This window comes from Elephantulus edwardii, unplaced genomic scaffold (genome assembly GCF_000299155.1).
Source record: "Elephantulus edwardii isolate Elephantulus edwardi_28Jun2011 unplaced genomic scaffold, EleEdw1.0 scaffold00195, whole genome shotgun sequence".
In the NCBI taxonomy this organism is placed as follows: Eukaryota; Metazoa; Chordata; class Mammalia; order Macroscelidea; family Macroscelididae; genus Elephantulus; species Elephantulus edwardii.
In genome coordinates this window covers 74,804-85,680 of record NW_006399945.1, presented here as the reverse complement: position 1 = coordinate 85,680, position 10,877 = coordinate 74,804, and positions in this window count along the sequence as shown.

The following is a 10,877-nucleotide window of genomic DNA, read 5'->3' as shown; positions in this document are numbered from 1 at the left end:
TTATGATACTTTGCTTTGTCTCCATGAGCTGTCTTTTGAAATACTCTGTTCAGCTCTCTTACTTTGGCATGTTTCCCCTTTGTTTTGGCTTCTCAATGCTGTAATGCAATTTTAGAGTCTCTTCTGAAATCCAATTCCATTTTTTCTTTTCCTTCTGTCTTTGTAGTGGCCTTTTGCTTTCTTTATGGATGATATCCTTGATATCATCCCATAACTAATCTGGTCTCAGTTTCAAATCTATTCTTAAAATGATCTTGATGGTGCCACCGCTGTGGAAGGTGGTATGGTGCTTTCTCAAAAAGTTGTGAATAGAGATACCATTCGACCCAACAATTCCACTACTCGGAATATACCCCAAAGAGACTATAACTGACATACAAGTAGATTTATGCACACCCATGTTTATCACAGCTTTGTTCACAATAGCAAGGAGTTGGAAGCAACCTAAGTGCACATCAGCAATCGAATGGATAGAGAGGCTATGGTATATTCACACAACAGAATACTACGCTGCATTGAAAAACAAGGAACTAAAGCAATATTATTCAAAATGGGTGACACTGGAGTGCATTATGCTGAGTGAAGTATCTCAGTTACAAAAGGACAAATATTGCATGGTGCCACTGCTGAAAACAGGACTGACCTTGGGGTAGGGGAGAGACTGAGAAAGATGGGTTCAATAATGTATACTGCATTGAAACAGATGAGAGAGAAAACTGTTTAAGAGGGATAATTATTAGGGATTTTTGTCATGACATGAGTCCAGAGTGAAGGCTGCATAGTGGAGTGGACCTTGGGGGAGGGATTGTAAAACAATGAAAGAATTTTTCTTTTGCTTTTCCAAGAGGGTAGTGTACTAGGGGGGAAGATCGGGAGGGGAGAAAAGTGCAACAATGAATGAATGGAAATCCAAAGTCTCTGTAAATTTTCACTGAAATGAATAATAAATTTAAAAAAATCTTAAAATTATGATGGAATAGATTCAATATTATATCTTGGTCCTCTTGGACTTATTTTCTTCAGCCTCAATTTGAACTTGCACATGAGTAATTGATGATCTGACCTATATTCCACCTCTGGCTTAGTTTTGACTGCCAATATTGAGCTTCTTTAATGATTTCAAGTTCTATCCTGAAATACAATGTTCCAAGTGATATTGACCATACACATACAAGGAAGACCCATTAATTATTAATATTATTAAATATATTTCATATACGTACTCCAAAGAGGAAAAAATGTAATTTTGTTACCAAATTTTTACAAAATTGACCAAATTTGCAATCAAGAGATAATGTGTCTGAAATTCAAACAATGGAAACAGTGGAAAGGAATAATAGTTGGAAAATATGGGCTTGATAATAGAAATGAGGCTGCATTTAGAATGACGAAATTTTGTATTTTCAATGATTTATTCATTGCAAAAGTCTTTTTAAAAAGACACAAATGGCCACTTTTCACATGGACCTTACCTGATGGGCTGCATAGGAATAAGATTGACTATATCTGTGGTAAGCAAGGCATATATGCAGAGAAAAATGATATGAATGAAATGAATGCAGAATGTATACAGCTGGACTTTGTCATTCCTCATCCACTCTTATCTTCAGCCCAGCTGGTTTATATAGCTGGATGTGGTCTTGACAAAAAGGGTGCAAAAACCATTACCCTGTGTGGATTGTTTCATCCTTTATGAAACAATTGAAATAGCTATCATACTTGGACCAAGAGGCAGTTGTCAGAACAGAGCAGGGTAACACTGCATGGTTCAAAATTGGGAAGGGTGTATGCCAGGGATGTGTCCTATCTCCAAACCTTTTCAACCTATATGCAGAACAGATTATCCGAGAGGCTGGGCTCTATGAGGAGAATTGTGACATCAGGATTGGTGGAAGGTCTATTAACAATCTACGTTATGCAGATGACACAACCCTGCTTGCTGAAACTGAGGAGGACCTCATGCACTTGCTGCGAAGGGTCAAGGACTGCAACCTTCAGTATGGACTGAGGCTCGATGTCAAGAAGACAAAGATTTTCACCACTGGACCAATTGGTAGCATCAGGATGGATGGCGAAGAGATTGAGATTGTTCACAGCTTCAGTTTGCTCGGCTCCACAGTCAACACTCTTGGCACCAGTAGCCAAGAAATAAAAAAACGTATTGTGATGGGCAAGTCTGCTGTTAGGGACCTCTCTAGAGTACTCAAGAGCAACAGTGTCTCTCTGGAGACTAAGGTCCACCTGATACAGGCCATAGTCTTTGCAATCACTTGTTATGCATCAGAGAGCTGGACAATGACTAGGGAGGACAGAAGGAGAACTGATGCCTCTGAGCTGTGGTGCTGGAGAAGAGTATTGAATGTACCATTGACTGCCAAGAAAACAAACATATTTATCTTGGAGAGGATTAAACCAAGCAACTCCTTAGAGGCAAGGATTCTGGGGCTTCGTCTGACATACTTTGGGCATGTTGCAAGGAGGAACAGGTCCTTGGAGAGGGACATCATGCTTGGGAAGGTGGAAGGATGGTGCAAGAGGGGAAGACCCTTTATGAGATGGATTGATTCAGTGGTTGGGGTAATCGGGATGGGTGTGTCAGAGGCAGTGCGATTGGCACAGGATAGAGCAGAGTTTAGGGCTGTTGTACATAGGGTCACTATGAGTCACAAACGACTCGACGGCACATAACAACAACAACAACATCATTAGAGAAACTATATACAGCAATAGAGGATGTACTATAAGGTAGACATCAAATGTCTTACATGTTTAAACCATCCGGGCAAACCTTTGGTATCTCCATGTTGCAAATGAGCCATGTAAGGGAAAGCTGTTACTTTCTAAGGTTACACAGCTGAAAAATAGTGAATTCAGCTCACTGCATTGAGTTGGTTCTGACTCATAGACCCTTCATCAAGTTTCCAAGGCTGTGAATTATAAAAGGGGAAGCCTGCCCATCTTACTCATGGGGAGCTGCTGGTAGATCCTAACCTTCAGAGACATACGGTCTTTCTTTTTAAATTTGTTTTTATTTTATATTGGTTCACATACAGAATTCATATACATTGTGTTTTATTCATATATATCGTATTTCACACATTCCTTTACTCACATTATGTTTCATGGGATCATTCCCACACATTGTGTCTTATACATATAGGCTTTTGGTTTGCAGTACAACTCATTATTGACTACACCATGAGAGTTCCAAGCTAAGATACAATCCAGGCCGTTTGATTCCCAAATTTCATTTCTTAGCACATTCTACTTCCTGGGTGAAAAAAGCACATTGGAACTCTTTTTCAGACACACTACACATTTGCAATCTTTCAAGTATTCTCTACATCTGTAGATGTTGGTTTATGTGCAGTGCCAGCCTCCCTGCCATGAATCAGCAAACATGTCCCTGGGTCACTCATAGCGTGAGCATCTGGCTGGAGCTCCCTTCTGCACAGCCTGTGTGCCTTGTCTACAAGGGAAGTTGTCTAACTGGCTTTTCAACTGACATCACACCGGGAAATGATTTTTTTAAGGCGTCTCTGTACTTTTCTACCTTCTGTGATAATGGTATTCTTTAAAACATTATGAAATGCAGCTTGAAATTATTTGTCTTTGATTTAAATCCTTGAGGATGTAATTAATCAAGTATGTCAGTTTTAAGAGTCAGTGCACAATGTTTTAGCTTCATTAAGTGTGCTTCATAATTTGGACTGTTGAATAGTCAATAAAGATAATAATTCTAAAAAAAAGATAATAATTCTGAGGGAAACCATTCACAGAAAAGAATAAGTGTATTTATATAATTATCTTTCACTTTTTGACCTTCCTGGAATGCAACGTCTTCTGTTTGAAGGTGTTCTTTGTTCTACATATGCAAATATTGTCTCTCCATCTAAATTGGAAACTCTTTAGGGTCATTTCAAGACAACTTAGCACATAGTAGATGTAACATTTAATAAAAAACTGTTGAACTGAATAGAAAACATATAGCTGCTAGTTTATAGTCTCTCCCTGTCATTGATGTGGATTTGGAATCAACTCACAGCTGACACTTCCTTGGCTTTCTGAGGCTGTTGTTAAAAGTAAGGAGATTTTCCACCGTTCTCCTTCAGAGTGGCTAGTGGATTCGAACCACCAGAAGGTGCAGCTTTTGCATTAGCAGTGCAGCTCCCTACAGATTATACTACCAGAGTGCCCTAAATTATCAATGTTCTTGAAAAATAGAGTCTTACTTCACAACAAATTCACAACTAATTCTGACCAAAAACCCAATAAAGCCCTGTATCCATAAACGTAGGCAACTTAATTTTAACTTTAATCCAGAGATTTAAAGAAAAAGGAAATTGTATTCTTATTTATGAATACAGTTATTTTCAAATGCATGTTTTTTAACAAAATAAAAGAATGCTATGAGTTTCTGACATACATCAAATCCAATAAAATTATAATAACTTTCCTCACAGTGGGAATGAAAACAAAACAGTGTTTTAAATATGTCTTTATTGCAATTTCTTTTTACCAAGAGGGAAGTTTCTATTCTCATCAGTTGTACGTTCTTAATTGTTAAGTCTTACTAAGTAAGCAGCTTACAGAATGACACATGAAAGAGGGCTGTCTTGGCATCATTCTCTTTGCCCACAGCCCACAGAGAGACAGAACTGCTGATACAATCTAAGTCTTCAGTCCGGAGATATTATCTCTATCACTTTCTACTGTATTGAGCTGAGAACTTGAGTATATGGAAACATTCTTTTAGTTGATCAGTGGCATCCTGTTCTTAAAATTTGCTTTCCTTACTACTTGACTGAAACTTGGAAGCTGGTCTGAAAATATCTTTGATGAATGACCAGTAATGAGTGGCTGTGAGAAGAACAAGACCAGGAAGAGCTAAAAGGAAAGGTGAGTTTTAGAAAACTTCAAAGGGAGCTCTGGTGGCTTAGTGCAAGGAATTGTGCTCCCAATGCAAAGGTAGAAATCCCTCCTTGGTGCAGGTCGTAGTGCACTCTAACAGATGTGGGGTGTGCCACTGTGCCTAGGGAGTAAATGGCCAGGGTGTGAAATATGGGTGGGGAGCGAGTTTAGAAAGAGGCAAATGAGTATCATGCACAAGAGAAAACACAGTCACAGTAAAATGATCTAAGAAAAGTCACTTTGGGCAAGTCAATTTCAGACCTCTATTTCCTTGTCTTTAAAATGAGGACATTGGATCATGTGTTAATTTGGTAGCAGCACACAGAAACTCCAGCTGGCTGCAGCAAAACCTTCAATGCACTAGAGCAATGCTAGGATACATAGACGACTCTAAAGAAAGATGGAAAACTCAACCTATGAGGAAAAAAAAAATCTCCAGGAGGCTTAGGAACTAGCTTGTGGATTTTTTTCAAGAAAGTTACCTTTGTCTCCAGGAACTCCTCCCTACTCCCCAGGATTTGTGCCTCTCAACTAAAAATTTCCAATTTCTGTGTAAGGTAATTTTTTTTTCCAGGTTGGACCAGTCCTCCATTCCAGAGTTAATCATCTATGGCAAGATAGATAGTATCTTAGTGTACATACATAGATGTTGAAACCTACCCCATGTTTTGGGTAGGAATGGGAGGGGAGGATAGCAATTTCCAAAGATAAGGACTGGTGACCTTGCCAATATCTTTAAGGTCCACTTAAAGTTTTACTTCAACTACCATAGTTTACAAGAAATTTGCTTGAGTGTGTAAAAGAAATGCTTTAACTATATCAGAGAGGCAAGAAAATTTCCTTGAGGGTTGTGGGTTTTCCATCCCCCCTCTTTAATATCTTTTATTTTCTTTTCAATAAAAATTGTATGTTGCTTTTGTTGTTATGTGCCGTCGAGTCGCTTGTGACTTATAGCGACCCTCTGCACTGTCCTGTGCCAATCGCACTGTCTCTGATACACCCATCCCGATTACCCCAGTCACCCATCCCGATTACCCCCATAGAGGGCCTTCCCCTCCTGCGCTGTCCCTCCACCCTCCCAAGCATGATGTCCTTCTCCAAGGACCGGTCTCTCCTTACAACATGTCCAAAGTATGTTAGATGGAGCCTCAGAATCCTTGCCTCCAAGGAACCACCCGGTTTAACCCTTTGCAGGATGAATCTGTTTGTTTTCCTAGCAGTCCATGGTACCCTCAATACTCTTCTCCATCACCACAGCTCAAAGGTATCAATTCTCCTTCTATATTCTATATTTGGAAGCAGGAGTGGCATCCGCTTCCTAAACAACATGACTCCGGAAACTCTATCAACTTTTATAAATGTCAATAGTTGTAGAGGGGCTTCAGGCCTTTTTTTTCCATAGGATCGCTATGAGCTGTTCTTGACTCAAAGGCAGACAACAACAATGCATACTTTATATGTGTAATACTGGTTTGCTTACAAAGTTAGTATGTGTTGTTTTTCACACCAGATCTTTCCCATTTCCTTTACTCACTCCTCCCTCTAATCACCAAATTGTCTAACCCTATGATTTTGCCTATCCTTAACCTCCTACCCTCCCCCTCCTTGGATCCTTACACACGTTTTACTAATTCTCTTTCTATAATAATGGTCTTGTACACTATTTGTCCTTATGGGACTGAGTTAGTTTACTTAACATAATACTCTCCAGTCCCTCACAAGTAAGATAGTGATTTTCAAACTCGTAGTTTCTGTGTGCTGCATATTATTCCATCATGTGAATGTACCACAATTTCTCAATCTATTTTATTGTGGTTGGACATTTGGGCTGTTTCCATGTTCTTGTGATGGTGAATAACACTTTCATGAACACTGGTGTACAAGTCTCCATTTGTGTCTCAGTTCTAATTTTGTCATGGTATATTCCAAGCAGAGGAATAATTGAGTCTTGTGGAATTTCTATGTTCAGCTTTTTGAGGAAACACCAAACTGCTTTCCAGAGTGGTTATACAATTTTACAATACAACAAACAGTGTATGAGAGTTCCTATCTCTCTACATCCTCTCCAATATTTATTACTTGCTGTCCTGTTAAACTTAGCCACTGCTACTGGGGTGAGATGGTATCATGTTGTGGTTTTGGTTTGCCTATCTCTTATTACCAGTGATTTTGAGCATTTCCTCATGTGTCTGTTGGCCATCTAAATGTTTTCCTCTGGGCAAAGTCTTTCCATTTTACTACTGGAAATTGCATTTTATTTATTCATTTAAAAAAAATCTTTCTTTTAGTTACTGCTATGTGCAGAGAAAAAACCTAAGTGTTAAAGATTCAGCGATGAACAAAACAAAGTACTTTTTCTTGTGGAACTTACATAAAACAGTAACTATTTTTACACAAATAAATAAAACAATAAAGCAACAACCAAAATAATTTTAAATCAAACATCTGATGATGATGGCGGCATATCTTGGCTTGTTTTCTCTGATGGATCTTTTGTTACTGTGCTTTTTCTATATATACTTTATAATACGCACAGAGATCTCTACTAGAACTATGCTCGTCCCGCCCCCCATGCAGGAGAAATGATTTTGTAAATTACTACCTAACTTGGGAGGGGCTAGAGAACATTATGCTGAGTAAACTAACTCAGTCCCCTAAGGATAAAGTTTGTATAAAACCATTACTTTAGAGTGAGTATAAGGATCCAAGGGAGGTGGGGGAGGGTGGTAGCAGAGGGTTGAGGATGTGCAGGGGGAGGAGGAATTAATTATGGAGTAGTACAATTTGGTGAGTGGGAGGATGAGGGGAATTGGAAGAATCTGTTTTTGAAAACAATATATTAGAATTTTGTAAATAAACTAGTATAAAAATGTCAACTTGGGTAAGCAAAAATGTGCAACAATGAATAAATGAAAATCTAACTTTTCTGTAAACTTTTGTTAAAATCACAATGAAGATATTTTATTTTTTTAAAAAAGACTATAAGGTAAGAGAGATGATTGTTTTTGCTTTTAGGTGACACTGAATTGAGTATGACTCATAGCAACCCTATGAACAAAAGATCTGAACTCTGTTCTCTCCTGTGCCATCCTCACACTTCCTGACACACAAGAGCCCATTGTGACAGTCACCATGTCAATCAACCTGGATTAAGGTCTTTATATTTTTTGCTGACCCTTCACTCTCATCAGCATCGTGTTCCTCTCCAAGGAAGAACCCCTCCTAGCAACAAGCCCAAATATATGAGGTGAAGCCTCATCATTCTTGCCTCCAAAGAGCATTCCGGCTGCACCCTCTTCAAGACATATCTGTTTGTTCTTTTGGCTGTCGATAGGATGTTCAGTGCTCCTCTTCAACACCACACTTCAAAGATGTGAATTCTTTTTCTGTATCCTTACTCATTGTCAAACTCCCAGATGCATAATAAGGGACTGGAAAGACTGTGGCCTGAATCAGATGCACCTTAGTCCTCAAACTGACTTCATTACTTTTCCAATAATTTGGAGAGGTCCCTAACTACACAGATTTTCAACTACAGAAAGTTTGTTGTAAACTATTTGGTAATTTTTTTATTTCATTAACAATCAAGTGTAAGCTGAGTGGCCATTAGGATTTAGTTAACACTCAGCTGTGAGCTAGAAGCCTCTTGTTTAAGTCAATCAGGACCTGGTGTCTGTGAATTTGTATTTAAAAGTCAGTTGTGTCCTGCTAAAGAGTCTCCAGTTTGGAGTCACCTCCTGTGTGAAGTAGTTGAATTCTGGAGGGTAGGTTGTTTTTATTTAATTGAAAGTCAGATACAAATTGTTTGGTGTTAATTGTGTTTGGGAAGAACATTGTTTTAAGTGGTATAGCACATGTCTGTCAGTTTGCTGTACTGATATAACCTGGGGTTGCTGTGATACTGAAAGCTGTGCCCCTGGTGTGTCACATGTCATAAGGATTACCTACTGTGGACAAGTTTCAGTGGAGTGCCCTGATTAAGACAGACTAGGAAGCAGGATTGACCATTTACTTCTTAAGTAACAGACCTTTGAAAACTTTATGAACACTAAAGGAGTGAGGATAGTTACAGTAGTGTAGTGGTAGAGCCCAGATTGAAAGGGATGGTAGACTTAAACATATTTTTTCTCTGGTGGCCTAGTGTAGTAAGGAGCTGTCTGCCATCCAAAGGGTGTGCAGTTCCAAACTACAAGATGTTCAACAGAAGAAAGAAAGATGGACAATATCTTCCTGTGCAATTTACTGCAACCAAAAACTCATTTGAGGGTCATCCCAAGTTTGTTTCAATTCAGTGGCATATAACAATAACAAAAACAAACACAATAACAAATGCTCAACACAACTCACTGACCTCCAGTTGGAATTGACTCACAGCAGACCTCCCAGTTAGTTTCCAAGGCTAGGAAACTTCACACCTTTGTTCCATGGAACTGACAGTAGATTTGAACTGGCAGAGAGGCTGGCCTACAGACTACAACACTACAGCTTGCTAAAATAAATGTTGCTGTTATTGAGCTCTATTGAGTGGGAACTGATCCACAACCGACCCTCTAGTGGGTTTTCAGAGGCAGGAAATTAAACTGGAGGGGGTTTCCCGTCCTTCTCTGGTGGAGCCACTGGTGGATTAGAACTTTGGGGCTTTGGGCTTGCAGTGCAGCTTCTTACTATTAGGGCACCAGAGTTCATATATCTGCTGACAAGAGTTCTGATACTCAGCCCCAAAACTACACACACGCATTCATACCAATTGGGTCAAGTTGGTATGACTTTTGGATGAACTCTTCACCTGTTGGGCTGTCCTGTACAAGTTATTGGTGGATGTACAGAGCAGAATATTTACTTTCTACAGGCAACTGGCTCCAAAGATGGGAAGAAGATCTTCCCTATATATGTTCAGTTCCTCATCTCGAGTCACAGACAAGAAATTGTTCCTCTTCTCTGGGTTTACCCATTATTGTCACATTATTTTCTATCTGGTTAAAAGGAATGTTTTGTTCCTCTTCCTCCACTGAAGCATGAAAAAAGTGGGATGCTTGTGGAACAATTGACTGTGTACAAGTGTTAGTCTTCTGAATGCAGGAACATCACTGTTTCCTTGATTAACATTCTCATAACCCCTCTTACACAGTTCATTTGGTCAAATTGTTTAACTTTGCTGAGATAACTTTAAGTTGTGAAGGTTAATGTGAGTTTTGTCCTACCAACTGAAAACTAAGAATTTTTCCCCATAAGAAATGAGACATAGACCTGCCATTTGATGGAAGAAAGAATTGCTAATTTCTAGGCAATATAAAATATAACTTAAATGGCTGGTTGTTGTGTACTGTTGAGTCAGAATCAACTTACAATTGACTTCTGGCAGATTTTCAGAGGCAGTACATCATATGGGAGGAGATTGCTCATCTTTCTTTTCATGGAACGCCAGTGGCTTCAGTCTACATGCCTTTAGGTTAGCAGTGCAACTCCTTGATTGGCTAGAGCTGTGCTGTTTAATGGTGACAACCGAAAGCCTGGAGGTTCAAATCCACCTTGGAAGACAGATGAGGTATCTCCTCCTGTAAAAATTTGCAGCCTTGAAATCCTGACAGAGGCTCATCATGAATTGAAATAAACTCAAATGTTTTGATATGGGATTTTTTAGAGAACGTATAGAGGGAGGGAGGAGGCGTCACTGGGCAAGGTCACCTCGGATAACAGCAAAAGGAGGCATCTTCCAGGTCAGACCCAGCGAAACCCAGAAAGGAAAACATAATCTACACAAGAGTTCTACAGGACACGTCAACTTCCCTTGGAGACAGTACAACTAAACTTAAGAGACACTGGTCAAAAGAAAAATGTCAGCAGTTGACGTTTTTGGAATCACAGAAGCCAAGAAAGCTTAAGATACAAGCTGTCAGATCATGGGTTGGACAATGGAAGATATTTTCTGAAGGGACTTGGCAGATGAGAAGGGTTATCCTGGTTGA